This window comes from Scomber scombrus, chromosome 4, assembly GCF_963691925.1.
Source record: "Scomber scombrus chromosome 4, fScoSco1.1, whole genome shotgun sequence".
Lineage (NCBI taxonomy): Eukaryota > Metazoa > Chordata > Actinopteri > Scombriformes > Scombridae > Scomber > Scomber scombrus.
This window is the reverse complement of record NC_084973.1, coordinates 24,604,680-24,619,993: the sequence shown is the minus strand read 5'-3', so window position 1 is coordinate 24,619,993 and position 15,314 is coordinate 24,604,680. Positions and strand designations below refer to the sequence as shown.

Genomic DNA, 15,314 nt, shown 5'->3' with positions numbered 1-15,314 from the left:
TAAGACTCCTAACTCACCCCAACCTTCTGTCTGTAAAACCTTACATTTACATGTGTTGAACAAAGATTATAAACAGGCTTTTAATATCTGCAAGTGATACCCAATAGGATGTTGCAACTACAAGACATGAATTTAAACCCAAGCAGAACAGACCATTGAAGGGTAGTATAATATTCCCAGGTCATGTCTGTCAAAGCAGTATCAAAGATAGAAAAAGGAAGCGGGATAAGGTAGCGTGATGAGAGGAATAAATGAGAAGGTGAGAAAAGATGAAGGAAGGAGAAGGCTGGAAAGAAAATAGGAGAGACGGAGACAGTGATTGAATGTTGTTATTGTGGTTGCAGAGGAAAAGAGAGAAAGCAGTGAGGCGTTTCCTTATCAAAGCGGGGAGGGTGTGTGTGTGTGTGTGTATGTGTGTGTGTGTGTGTGTGTGTTTGTGAGACAGAGAGAGAGAGAGAGAGAGAGAGAGAGAGAGAGAGAAGAAGAAAAGGAAAAAGATGGGTACACTCCAATCTCTCTCAGAAGTACTCGATCGTATTGATCTGAAATGTCTGAAATTGTACAACACTGCATTCACTGTATATATTCATATATCTATGAATGTCTGAATATGCACATGAGCATGGAAGCTAAAGATGGAAAAATGCTCAGTGACAAAACATGTTCTTTGTTTTCTCAATGCTTCATGCACTATTGTTCATATACTGTAGATTACACTGGTCTCTTCTTGTGTTTCACTTCTTTCCTTAAATAAAATTGAAAAAAAACACATGATTGTCTTTTTAATCCCTAACCAAGATTTCATACAAATTAGTTGGTTTTTTTTAAATGAGTGAGCTTTCCTTTTTAAATGATAAAGAAGATAAAGAAATATATTGTCATATGCATGGTAAAAGCACGGAGGTTCAGACAATGCAGTATACAACAATAATAAATTAAAATATTTTAAAAAAGGTTAAAAAATAAGTGAACTAAGATCAAGAGAATCAGTTTAGCAATTGACAGTGGTGTTTCTTGTTGTCATTGACTTTTGTAGGAGAAAGGAGACCAACTGAGGGAACCAGTCTATATGTCTACAGATCATGATGTTTCAAATTTCTGAAGATGTAGCTGCAGTTTTGGATTAGTGAGCTTTGACATTATGGTATGCACCTACAGCAGCACCTCCAGAGAGGGAAATAACTCATCACAACCATACAATAGGAAGACAGAAAATGAAAAGTCTATGTGCAAGGAAAAAAGAGGCATGAAGGAAAAAGGAAAATGAATGGCATATCTCCATAAAAGTAGCCGTGCTTCTCAAGGTGGGAGCCGGGCAGCTAAAAGTCAACAGCAAGAGAATGGATAGGACTGATTGAATTTATAGGAGCTGCTTCCTTAGATCAATGCCACACGCACGCACGCACGCACGCACGCACACACGCACACACGCGCACACACACACACACACACACACACACACACACACACACACGGACTGAGAGAAAGTGCACATTGGAGGCAGATTTGTCCATCAATACCTCACTTCCTCCTCACATCTGAAGAATAAGTAGGAGTGAAAAGCAGCAGCAGCAGCAGTCTTTTCTTTTTAAACTTGGAGCCTTGACTGAGAATGCATCTTTTTCATCATCATCAATTTCATATGCATATTTATACAGTAAAACCAAAGTCTGAAGCAGCTATAAAGGTTAAGTGCTTTGCTCCATGACAAATGACCTCTCCTGAATGTCTTAGTTAGTCTAGAACTGGAACCTGCAATCTTCCTGTGCACCAGCTTTATCCTCTGTATTTACTCATTTGTGCAGCAATCTGATATACAGTATTTATTAATACTTTATTCAACATGAACATTTCTTCCACCTCCTCTCAGAAATATGCTTTTCTTCTTCTTCCTTCAATTCAATGTTTGAGCTTCACAGAATGATCGATTTGCAGAATTTGAGACTCAAATGCTGTTTTCAAATTTGTCTGCTAAAGGCGGAAAGTCTGTCTGTGCTCTCTGTTTAAGGGGTGGACCTATGAGCATGATTTGTGACATCACAACCAGTTTTGAGCCAATTTTGGTCCAGTATACAATTTATATGGAAATATGATGCCTGCAGTGCATATGCACGATAATGGACTTTACAATGAAGTAATAGACATATTTTATTTAGCTGTAAAACTTTTAAATAAGTTGTATTTTCATATGTATTAATTTTTCGATGAGAAAGAAGGTTCAGACGTCATTTTAAAGATTTGATTTTTTAATATGGTTATTGAACTTTTTTATGGAAAAACCCATAATTTATTTCTCCAAGCAGGGTATTTTTTTAGTGTCTTAAAACATGACTGGATGATGATTCAGAGAGGGAAATCTGAAGGTAAAGGAGGAGCAAGTCAAAATAGTTTGAAATATGTGGTTTATTTCTTTATCTGAGATTATTTGATTGAAAATGATCTGTTAGTATCCTGCATTGAAGGCCTTAAGGGTCAAATTCTTTTGTACACGTCCAATTGTCAGTCACAATGAACTGGAGATTCAACATGGAGCTATTTTGGATTTCCCCATTTCTGAAGTCTGGAAAACCCAGTACATTTACCCCAAAGCCTTTTATTCCTAGAGTGTGTAGAGTACTTAAGAGTGGCATTTTAACTGACTTGCCAGTATGAAGCTTAGGGTCCGAAAAAGCATTATTCGTTTTGGGACACACGCAAATGGGACACACATGCATGCACACAGAAGCACACACACTTCTGCTGAGCCTAAGTGGTGAGTCCAGCGCTATTAGTTACTGATGAAAAATGAGGGCAGGCAGGAAGACAGCGAGTGAGAAGAGAGAGTGAGTAGAGCGGAGTGTGGGGGCAGCAGAAGGGAGCAGGAAGAGGAGAAAATTAGGAGAAGGAACAGAGCGCTCTTTGCAAATCTGTATGTGTGTAAAGAGCGGAGAAGAGAAAGATGAGAGCGCCAAGAGATGGTGAGGGAGAGAAACAGGGACTTAGTTGTAGTGAGAGAGAGAGAGAGATAGAGAGAGAGAGAGAGAGAGAGAGAGAGAGAGAGAGAGAGAGAGAGAGAGAGAGAGAGAGAGAGAGAGAGAGAGAGAGAGAGAGAGAGAGAGAGAGAGAGCAGTCAGACAAAAGGTGAGAGATACAGAATGTGTTCAAGACAGAGAGAGAGAGATCACAGAGGAGAAAAATAGATACGGACAAGAACTGGAGCAGGTGTCATACAGAGTTCTGTTGTAACGTTTAGCTTGTACACCTACAATATACAATCTGTCCATATGTGTGTAGGTCTGTGTGTGTCTAATATAGCCCATTTCCACTGCACAAACCTTTCTAGGAATCCTTTTAAAAACTCAGGAACTTTACCTACATTTTGATAAGAAGAAAAGTGGATGAAAATATATTCCTGCAGTTCCTGTCTCCTATAAAGTCCCTTGGGGGTAGCACTTGTCAGCACTGATTGGGCCAGTACACTGGCCTTTTCCACAGTTTTTAAAAAACAGTATTTTTATAAAACAGCAAACACTTTGAGCACTTCAAACCATTTTTTCAACTTCAAGTTCAAGTACTGTGAAGCATTGTTTCCAAAGGAGGACATCCTGAGATAATTTGAGATGGGGATGTGAAGTACCATTCAGTTCAATTTCAGAAGACTTGTCTCTTGTACGAACCATAAGAAACAAACCAAAACTTCGAACAGCGCTGAGAGAAATCTTTAAAAAAAATTACTCAAGCAAGATAACAGAGAATAATAAAGACCACCTGCATTGTTGGTTTGTCTGGACATATTCATGAAATTAGTGAAACAAAAGCAAACACCATAATCTTTTGGACCCTGGTGACATAAAATATGTTTAAAATATGGTTTTATCAGTCACTCACTAATCATCTACTAGTAGCCTATTTGGTATGCAAAAAAAAAAAAGAGCTTCAGCTTTTCCATCTTAATGTGTGTGTGGGTGGGTGTGTGTGTGTGTGTGTGTGTGTGTGTGTGTATGTGTGTGTGTGTGTGTGTGTGTGTGTGTGATTGTGAATGCATATGCACACATTTAATGAACATACATATATTATATGTCTAGGTGGGTACTTGTGTGTTAAGAGACATAAAGAGTTGAGTCAAACAAAAGAGAGAGGGAAGTTAAAAAGATGCACTGGTGTATGTGACAGAAAAAAGTAGGAGAATTAATCTCCCATGAACTTATAAGTACAGGTTTCAAAGGTTGAATGAGTGTGTGTCTGTGCGTATGTGTACGTGTGTGTGACAGAGAAAATGTAGAAGGATAAATCTTCCATGAAACTTTAAATCAAAGTACAAAGGTGGAACAAGTGCGTGCTTGAGCATAAGTCTGACTGTGTGTGTGTGTTCTTGTGTGTGTGTGTGTGTGTGTGTGTGTGTGTGTGTGTGTGTGTGTGTGTGTGTGTGTGTGTGTGTGTGTGTGTGTGTGTGTGTGTGTGTGTGCGTGTCATCTACAACTAAATGTTTTCCTTCCAATACAGAAGTACACACAAACACAAACTGTATGCACCATGAAAACTGCAAAGAGAGAGAGAATGTCTGTCTGTATGTGACTAATCCGGGGCATGTGCCTTGCTCGAGGGCATAGCAACCCGACACGTCGGCATGACGGATTGAAAGTATCAACCTAAATCCCCTTTTCATCACGAAGGCCTTAAACTGTGTCAGCATTAAAAGAGCAGCGACACCATTGTTTCTTTTTTCTCTTCACTCTCTCATCTTGTAGAAGTTTTTTCCTTCCTTTAAAAAAAAAAACTCCAAGAAGAAAACTTTATCGGTGTTACTTACAAAGACATTTCAAAACAAGTTACAGTAGATTACAATCCAAACACGCTGATTATGAAGACAATTAATTGAAAACTTAATTGTTAAATAAAACCCTCAAATTCTGTTGTGTATGTATCTGTGTTTGGGAATACAATAAGAATATTTGTATATAGCAATGTATTGTCTACAGCAGTGGTCTCCAACCCTGCTCCTGGAGAGCTACTGTCCTGCATGTTTTAGGTATCTCCTCACTCTAACACACCTGATTCTAATAATCAACTCGTTATCAAGCCCTTTGACGAGCCTCAGCTGCTTGATAACGAGTTAGAGTGAGGAGATACCTAAAACATGCAGGGCAGTAGCTCTCCAGGAGCAGGGTTGGAGACCACGGGTCTACAGCGAGTCACAATGCTGCTGAATTTATCTAGGTAGATGCCCCCTCCTCTTTTCACTCTTCCCTGCCCTAAGGTTATATTATAATTGAAACCCTGTTGGACTTTCTCTTATTTCCTTTCTGACCTGCTCCTCCACCTCCCCACCTTGCTCCCACTAAAAGCACATTATCAGCCACTTACCCCTATTTAGCATAGCATCGATTAACAATGAGCTAACATAAAATGTCGCCAAACGCCCTGGTCGATACCCTTTTTGTTAGTTTCCACGCTAATGTCCCTGACCATTTGTTGGGACGTGCTGATGTGCTAATCAGAGCGGAAGCAATGTTTAGCTTTAGGGGGTTATTTTTTGGCTCCACTCTGGTTCGCTGCCAACTAGCTGTGGTCATACATTTTCAGATAACGCACACACGCAGATAAGTCATCCGAGGGGACATTACACTGACTGACAAAGTCCCTGGAGGGTTAACTTAATCTTATTCAAAATTCAAAATGTTTTTCCAAGACATTAAACAAAGGCAGTCAAGCATGCAGTGACAGCAGGTGCACACAGCACATGGCAGGACTCCTGTCTTCAGTGGGGATCATGTTTATTGTATTTACAAGACTCTACTTGATGGAAGTTACTTGTTATATACTCTTTTTTGTTCCTATCATGACATTGAAATGCAGAGAACACAAATTCAAACCATTTCTGAAAAGGAACGAGGTGATGCACAACTTGATTGTGAGCCATCAAACTGCAGTGTTCTCATGACGACTTGAACACTATGCATTTTAGTTCTAAACTTCCCCTGTTGGAAATTGCTAAATTGCTCTTTAGAGGCAGCATATGATGTTAAATATGATGAACAAAGTCAAAAACAGCATGTAAAATATGTTGTCCATGTCACCTTCTAGCTTTTTTCTGGTACTGAGGGTTTCTCTCTGCTCTTGAGGCATGATTATTCATCACGCATGCATGGGAGGGCACACTGTGATGTCTGCCTACATCTGTTTAGTTTATATGTGCATGTACATACCATGTGTCTTGACTGCATGTGAGTACAAGTGCATATATGTTTTAGAGTCTCTTTTTTCATGTGGGTTATGAGACGGAAGAGTGGCTTGAGGTGACTTAAAAATGGCTTGAGGTTAATTTTGACTGACCTCTCTTAGGATAGCACATCTGGCTGGTTTTACAGATATATACACAATAACATGAAGGCAAAGATAATATAAGTCTTGATTGAAATAAAGAAAGAAAATGTGTGCACAAACACACATGTTTACATATCAGAAATAAAAAAGTAGTAAAGTAACCAAATGGTTGGGAGACACTGACATTTAAACATACATATATTTTTGTATATTATACCGTTTAATATGAAAGAAAGCATGGTGAGAATAGACCAATGATTTAAACAAGAGAGATGGCACAATTATGCAGTTTTTGCAATGTTTGTATACCCGTGTAAATACCCGTTACGTGAAAGTGAGATATATTTGGGCAGTCATTTCTACAAATGATTATGGTCTCTGTGAATACAAGTTCACACATTCTAAGTAGATCAGCTTCATTTCTTCAGTGAAATTCATTCTGCCAACATGTATTAAGGAACTGTTTCCCTCCTCAGGGCAACTCTTATATAGATTACAAATCCACCAGTAATATCTTGCTTGCACATCCACTTTGCTTTGAATGACAGGTCCAAAATTTCAAGCCAGACCTCACAGGCCTCACAGTCCTCAGTGCGGTGCCCAGAAAGATGTGAGATTAAACTCAGTTAAGATAAGTAAGTAGCGGTTGCTGATCGCTATCAGAGACAGTTATCACTAACGCTGGCACACAAGAGATCGACAGATGATTATGTTGTTGCTTAGCAACAGCACTACGCCCCTCACTGTCAAAGCTGCCAACAGTGTAAGTGGGATCAGAGCTTCAGGTTGGGAAAAAGCCTTGTGGCACAGCTCGCTTTTAAAGAATGCACTTTGTGTTTTGTTTGTATTGGACTTCTAGGTGGTTATTTATTTTTGTGAAAGCCACCTACTGAAGGTCATAGATCATACACCTTTTTGTTTGCTACCACATCATTGAAAGCACTGCAAGGCTGCTGAGACAATTTTCCTTGAGTAAAACTTGCAACAGTCGCCTGATAAAAAGAAGAGAAAAAACCCAAACAAAACCAAAAAAACACCTTTGTTTCTGTCTGATTTTAATGCAGCGCAGCGCTTCATTCTCACCCACTTGTCTCTGGCAGTTTTTCATTGAATCTGACACTGAACACAACCTGTAAAACCCCTGCCTCAGCAATGTCTGTTAGAGAGGAAGGAAGGCAGAGAGAGAAAGAGAGAAGAGGATGGTGAGAGAGAAGTGAAAAAAGCAGACAGATGGCAAAATAAAGAAAAAGAAGAAGAGGAAAGAGAAATGCTTGTTAGCACCTCACTGGCCCAAATAAATATAAGATGACACACCTGACTGATAATTAGTCTCACGAGCATTAGAGCTTGTGTGTATAAGACAGAGTGTGTGGAGGCATGTGTAAATGTGGGTCTGTTTGTGGGTTATGGCAGAAACCAAACACTAACTGTGTGTGTGTGTTCATGTGCGAGTGTGCTTGTGTGTAATGGAAAAGAGGGCAGAGGCCTTTGCATGTGTCCAAGCTAATGGGTATCCTGGCACACATAATCAGAACCGTTAATCACAGAGAGGGGAGAGAGACACAGACTGAGAAAGAGGTTTCCACCGATGCTAAAATGAGGAGGCGAGAAAGAGGTTGAAAAGTCAATAGTGGTAGAAAGGGAGGGTGTGAAAGGGTGAAATGGGACAGAGCTGTCACTGTATTTAATAGGTGACCTATTTCATCTGTTATTTGTTGGTTTTTCCTTTGGCAATCAGCACTTCTTTACGCTATTTTGTGCCCAAAAAGCACCTTTGAATTTAATTACATGGAGCTAGGAGAGAAGAGATCGAAAAAGAAAGTAAGAAAAAGAGAGAGGGCGATGAAGAGACAGAGCCATGGAAATGGATTTTGCTTTCTTTAGGCATTCTTTAGTCATTGGTGAAATCCTTAAGGGGATATCCAATCTGATAATATGAATTCTAATATGATCATCAATCTAATCATCTGACTAACTCCTCTGAAAATTCTCTTATATCTTTTCCATTCTCCATTGATCCAGTCCAAACCTATATTTTTATGTAAGACTGACATATGTGCTCACACCACGAAAGTAGAGCAACACACACACACAATCATTTCTGTCTCTTTGACTATATAAATGATAATACACACACTTCTCCTCTCTCTTTCTCAGCTTCAGGGCTACCATACTTTATTGTCCAAACATGCTATTTAAGGATTCCCTTGTTTGTCCATTTTCTGTTTAGTTTGATGTTATGTCTTTTATTTTTCCTCTAGGGGTGAGATATTCTTGTAGTGCCAATGTCTCACTTGCCCAGATCGCACATTCTCTTTCTTCAGTTAGTTTCCATTTGTTAATTCAATTAATTAAACTATAAAACATACCATAAAACAGTATCTCTAAGCAAGAAAAGTCAAGACAGACTGCTGCTCTTAGACAAGACAGTTTACTGTTACTGGCACATGGTTGGAGACAACCTTGTCAACCTAGAATTTATGTTTATGTACTACTAAGTTGCAACAGCAAATCATTTTTGAAGGAAATGTAATACTGCATTAATTATGTTTACTATCAATATTATGAGGGATTGTTGATGTTGTTCAATGTCAACATATTTAATTTGTTTTCTTCCAAAATATCTGATCTGCATATCACCATGTGAGTACAGCATTATTAAACTTTGTTTTTATTATGCTTAGACATTCACATCACTCGGATAGGTTAGGGAAAAATGATGGTCTTGGGTTAATAAAGTAAAAAATCAATAGTGACTTGAAGCACAAAACATGATGTGTTTACTAAAATTTAACCAAAATCATAGTTTCAGTAACATTAACTCTCAACAAACCTCTGTTTCAGGAAGAGCTGGTCAATTCTCTCAAATTAATTCATTTGAATGTTTGTTTGCGTAAAATATATTAATCATAAAACTGATTAAAAAACAAACAAACTTTTAGTCAAAAAGTAATGTCCACACTGATCTGTGCTATCAGTTTTCATTAGTTGATAAGGTATCATCAAGTTTCCAGTTTCCACACTGTACAGTTTGTCTCAACGTGCCCACAGCTAACACTAGCTAGCAGCAGTCTGCAGATATCAGGTTGATGTCTTGTAATGAAACACAAACAGCAGCAGATTAGTTAATGAGCATACCAATAACAGTTAAACTGAGATATTTAGCGGATTACATATATTGCTTCTGCTCACATTCCCACCAAACATTCCCACCTATGTGACTGCACCAAATCATCATCGAATCATAATTTTAGCCTGTATGGCATGACTCACCTAACCATTACATATGTGGATTACCATGCTATTAATTAACTGCACAAGGGTAAAATTCTTTATTTCTGTCATATAAAAAGTCGCTGTCAGTATCTCTAATAAATCAGTTGTGACCCAGAAGGCTACACTTCATAATGGCGTCTCTTTAGGAGCCTGATCTGTTGTTGTAAAGTTGGTGGCACACACACACACACACACACAGGTACACACATGCACACGCACACACGCACACACACACACACACACACACACACACACACACACACACACACACAAACACACACACACACACACACACACACACACACACACACACACACTGATCAAGCAGCTTTTTCACAAAATAAAAACTGTGTCAGGCATACAGCCTTTATGATTGATTGCAAACAATAACTTTAGCTGTAGTAATCTTTCTCTTTTGTACGTGAGAGAGAGAGAGAGAGGGAGAGAGAGAAGAGGGGAGAGAGAGAGAGAGTGTGTGTGTGTGTGTGGGGGGGGGGGGGTGCGTACGCACGTGTGTGTGTGTGTGTGTGTGTGGATGGGGGGTGCGTGCGCACGTGTGTGTGTGTGTGTCTGTGGGTGTGTGTGTGTGTGTGTGTGTGTGTGTGTGTGTGTGTGTGTGTGTGTGTGTGTGTGTGTGTGTGTGTGTGGGTGTGTGTGTGTGAAAGGCAAGGTAATTAGGTAATCAACAGCTGTGCCAGACAGACAGGAAGCAGCTTGTTAAGAAACTGAAATAGGGATGGAAATAGTGAGATGAAAGAGAGGTGGAACATATCAACAGAAAGAAATTTAAAAATACGGCTGAAACAAAGGAACACAGCAGAGGAGGATATGGAAAGAGTGAATGAAAAAGACTGAGACGGTGATGAAAAGACAAAGGGGGGTAAGTAAGAAAGAAAGGGGAGATGGGGAAGCGTCAGATGTGAGGACAGGTGCTGTTGTCAGCTATGAAACACATGTAAACCTTTTATTGACTGGAGAAACCAATTACTGACAGCTAGAAGGAAAGGAAGTGTTTCACTGTCACACCAGGAGGCACAAAAAAACCTTGGTGGAGATGCATTATTGTTTTTTTTCATAGCCAAACACCTGACACCTGTTTACTTCTGTAGGCAGGATGATGTACCTACTTGTGTGTAGAGTAATGCTGGACAACAATAGACTGGAGGTTAAAGCTGCAGGTCTCAGGGCAGAAAGGTCACCGGTTTGAATGCTAAAAGCTTATAAATACATAGAGGAGAAATAAGCTATATCTGAGTAAGAAGGAAAAGTTTGCATAACACAACTACAGTGCACCTTAACCAGAGACATTTGACTACCACACAAAAGTCATGCAAATCACTAAGAAATGCTAGAAATGCGCTTTTGATCATTTTTGGAGAAGCAGTTCCGTCATTGCTCTTAGAGCAAGGCCAGCTGGTGCACCTAAGTGTGGCTGAGCCTTTAAGACTAAAGAAATATCACCTTGAGTATGCTTGACTGAAGATGAAACAGTGAGGAACCTTTGCTTAGTAATAACATAATGCTGTTTCCTCACTTTAGCCTTTTTGACTGTATGCACATCACATTCACATCGCACCTACATACAAAAACAGATAAATGACATGACACAGGGCTTTTGTTTCGTGCATCATACAGTTAATTTAATACTTTTTACAAAAGCTTGTACAGTTAATATTTGTATAGTCAAAACTTTAGTTCGTCTTATTATTTCTTTAAGAAACCAGTGCTAAGGGTGTGTCTGGGTGCCACTGCTAGAGGGACAGCATGTCAGTTGTCGGGCCTGAGCAAATGATGCACCCTCCTAAAGCACAGCAGGAATGTGGCACCAAGTCTGCCACATCTTTGTTATTTCTAGTTCAGAGATTGTGTTTATTTCTTTCAAATATGATTTGCTTCATGTTTAAACTTTTCCTGTTTTGTTGCATAGTTCAGTTGTTAGTTTTTGTCTTTGTGTTACCCCTTTTGTGCTCAGATCAACCATTAAAAGGTCACCATGCTGGATGTGACAAAGAAACAGTGTAAATGGCTCGTTGAGTACATTTTTGCAGGGAAAAATAAAGTGGCACACAGGAAGTGATGTGTTTAATGTTGTTTTTTTCAGTAGCAAGGGAACTTTGTTTGAAATGAATAAAAGAGTAACTGGGTCATTAGCGCCTTGGGTGAAAAAGCATGCCACCAAAAACATGTAATCTTTATCAACGGAAAACCCGTGGGACATGATGCCACAACACTGATGATGGCGTTTGATTGGCAAGTCTTCTAAATAAAAGATGAATCTGATCCTCTCTCATTTCTATTCTTTTTCCAGCTCTCTGAGAAATTAACCTCCAAGCAAACCACAATGCATCAACTCTTAACCTTTGCCTCCTTATGTCTCCTTTTCTCTCCCCATCATTCCTTCACTGTTGGCTGGATGTTAAGAAGGTTAGTGTTTAGTGCCTCAAGGCAACGGACATTGGTTCATCTCCCAAATCCCTCATCTTCTCCAATCCCCCTCTGTCTTCTTCATCCTTCCTTCATTATCTAAGCATGGGAAGACAACCAGGTAAATAATTCTGCTGCTCATCTTCTTTCTCTCTACCTTTACTCCCTGTCACCATTCTCCACCCTTGGTTACTAAAAATAAAAGCATTCAACAGAGCCACGAAAGAAGAGGACATCAAATCAGTTTCTGCCCATTAGGTTTCTCCTTCCCCTTCCCTCTCACTGTCCTCCTCCTCCTCTCCAAGCTGGCCGTTAAAGTGAAAAGCATTCAGTCAAAGCAGAGATGTTGATCTTTGTCTCCTTCCACAGCTCCTCTCCTCCTCTCTCAGCATGGTTTCACAATGTTGCGGTTTAAACAGTTTGTCACAGATCTCTTCCTAGCCTGTTTTCTGCACGTCCCTCCACTGTTTTTTTTTCTCCCCTTTATGTTGTCTTCATTTACTCAAATGTAAGTTATAAAATAAAGGTTATGTGCCAAAAAGAAAGATGGATCACTGGAGTCCCCACTATCTTGTATTGTTTTCCTTCCACAGAGATTGTCATTGTTTCAGTCTTTGTAAAGCTTTGTTAACCTGAAAATGAATGCCGATTAGTTTTAAGTCAATAAAAGATTCACAGAATGGTTTCATAGCTGTTAACAGTAGTGCCTCTAAATTTTACTAAATAAGATTAGGAAATTCATTTGATTACATTTGATTACATTATAGCATTTTAATTATCCACATATAAATAATGCTATAATTGAAATAATAATAATTTAAATAATTGGGAAAGTTAGGGGAATGATTGTGATTATGATTAGAGGAAACTAAGTTGACTGTTGAAATGAAAGTTGTTAGTTTTGTTGAACCATGCGTCCTGCCAGACTTTTGTATGCAGACTTTAAGGCTCTAAAACAATGTGTTTCTGGACATTTTTCTCTCCTCCTTTCTTGAAATCTTTTCTCTTCTCCCTCTCCTTCCCCAAAGTTTCTCCACCAAAACACTATTCACTAGTCCCCCAAAAGCTTAAATTGCGGTACCACTTCCAAAATGTACTTCCATTCTTTCTTCACTCCACTTTTCCCTCCCTGCCTGTAGAAAGATGATCCTCTGTCCCTCAAAGTAGAGCAACTTTTTTCCCTTTTTTCTCTTTTTCCTTTTTCTATCGGCGGATCCTTTTAGCCTCCTCCTGGGATAGGGAGGCCCTACGTCCCCTCAGTTTTTGCATCGTTTACTCGCTCGTGCAAGTTGGAGAGCTCTCTAGTCAAGGACACAAGCTCAGTTTTTGATTTAACACGATGAAAAGAATTAATTAAACAGCAGCAATGGGACCCTGGGCTTCCCGTCACCTAAGGAGGGAGGGGAGAGAAGGCGAAAGCATGAGAGGAGACTGATAGAATGGAGCTGACTGGAAAAGGGAGGGAAAGAAAATACACGTGGAGAGAGTGCAGGGTTGGGTGCAAGTGAAAGCGGGACAAGTTGTATGGTGTGAAGGAGAGAGGGAGGACATGCGGGACGCAGGGAGGGGAAGGAATGGGAATAAGTGAGCAAACAAAGAGAAAATAAGAAAAAGAATATCAAAAAGGGCCTGGGATATCTCCAACATTTGACACCTCTTTGCACACACACACAAACACATACACACGCTCACCGACACAGGGGACAGGGAGTTAGTGTTAGCATCGGCAGCGCCACTCACTCTATGACACTGTACATCTCTAAGGAGAGGGACTCGAACACACAGGGTCCACGTAGGTTGCCTTAATTAGCCACACATCCCGCTACGCAAGCTCCCGGGGGGTTTAACAGGGGCACGGAGGCTGAGGAGACGAAGGAGGGGGGGAGACAGGGGGAGGGGGGACCGGGGTGGGAGTGAGCGAGGAATGGGTATTAGAGCAAGGGGAATAAGCCAATGGGATTGGAAGGTTATTTAAAGCATGGCCTACAAAAACATTCAGAAAAGTAATGTGTGTGTGTGTGTGTGTGTGTGTGTGTGTGTGTGTGTGTGTGTGTGTGTGTGTGTGTGTGTTTGTGTGTGTGTGTGTGTGTGTGTGTGTGTGTGTGTGTGTGTGTTTGCACGGATGTGTTTCTAATGTGACCAACACCATGCGCGTGTATTTACTTAACAGCCTGTATGAACCCTGAGATCCCACGCTATATACTCAATATATTCAATATGTGTGTGATCCAGATGCATGCATGTATGTCTGCATGCATTCACGCTGGCAAATGTGTATGCATATGAGTCTGTCCCGGTGATTGAGTGTGCTCAGGTGGCTCGGGTCATTTCAGTGAGTGACAGAATGATGCTAGGCGAGGCTGTACACATAAACCCCATCCATATCTGCGAGGCCTAATTAGCCATCCCAGGTCATTGCTCAGGGCTATGATAGTGTGGTGGGGCACAGGAGCACTCACCGTAATGAACACAAATGCTGCCTTTATCCCACCGAATCCAGCTTTATCCCAACTGTCTTGATGTTCTTTTCTCTGTAATTGACAGCAACTGCTTTGCTCCACTTATATAAAATGTCTCATAACCCTGAGAATCACAGGACTATCCTTTTTATGCTCCTTCTCCTTGAATTGAAGCTCCAGAAGAAATGTAGTAAATAGAGTTTTTGGGGGACTGTCACATGTGTCAGCTTACGTAATTGGATGATGGTATGAACTCCAGAGGAGGTAAATTATGGTTCAGCATGGAGACAAGCTGATGGATTCCAGCTGAAGTTGAAGGGATTTGAATCAAATTTATTCTGGTGACCCCTTACTCCCAAAAGTCTTCCCTTGCAGGATGACAGGTTTATTTATAAGGTTTATTCACTTACAGGTAGCTGGTTTGCCTGAACAGTGTCAGTAAAAGCAAAGCTGGCACTGGGTTGAATTTTTCTACTATGGTTTCGATTTAAGAGAATTAACTGGAGGTATGATCACAGCCTCAGTGGCCAACACTGAAATGCAATTGTAATGAGCAGATATGAGGGATGCATGGGTTTCACTGTGTAAGTATGAAGTTAAATCTTTATTTCCCGGCCACTTATTCTTTTCTTCATAATTACTCCATCCTCTTTCTCTTTCACCTTTCCTCCCTTTTTCCTTCTTTTCACCACCCTCCCTCTTCCTCTCCACTCTTTTCTATGTCATACTCTTCCACGTTATCCTCCCTCTATCCTCCTTTATATTGTCATTATCATCTTTAAAAGCTAGGCATCTTTACAGCTCTCAATCACAAACATATACAAAAAAGAGCACACATGGAGAGAATGAAAT

The 15,314-nt window shown here is 40.1% G+C and overlaps 1 protein-coding gene across 1 annotated transcript in view; it reads right to left on the bottom strand.

Moving 5' to 3' along the window:
* The window catches only part of si:dkey-215k6.1 (transmembrane protein 132D), a 209,326-nt gene that overhangs the window by 110,158 nt on the left and 83,854 nt on the right, over positions 1-15,314 (bottom strand). The window lies entirely within an intron of this gene.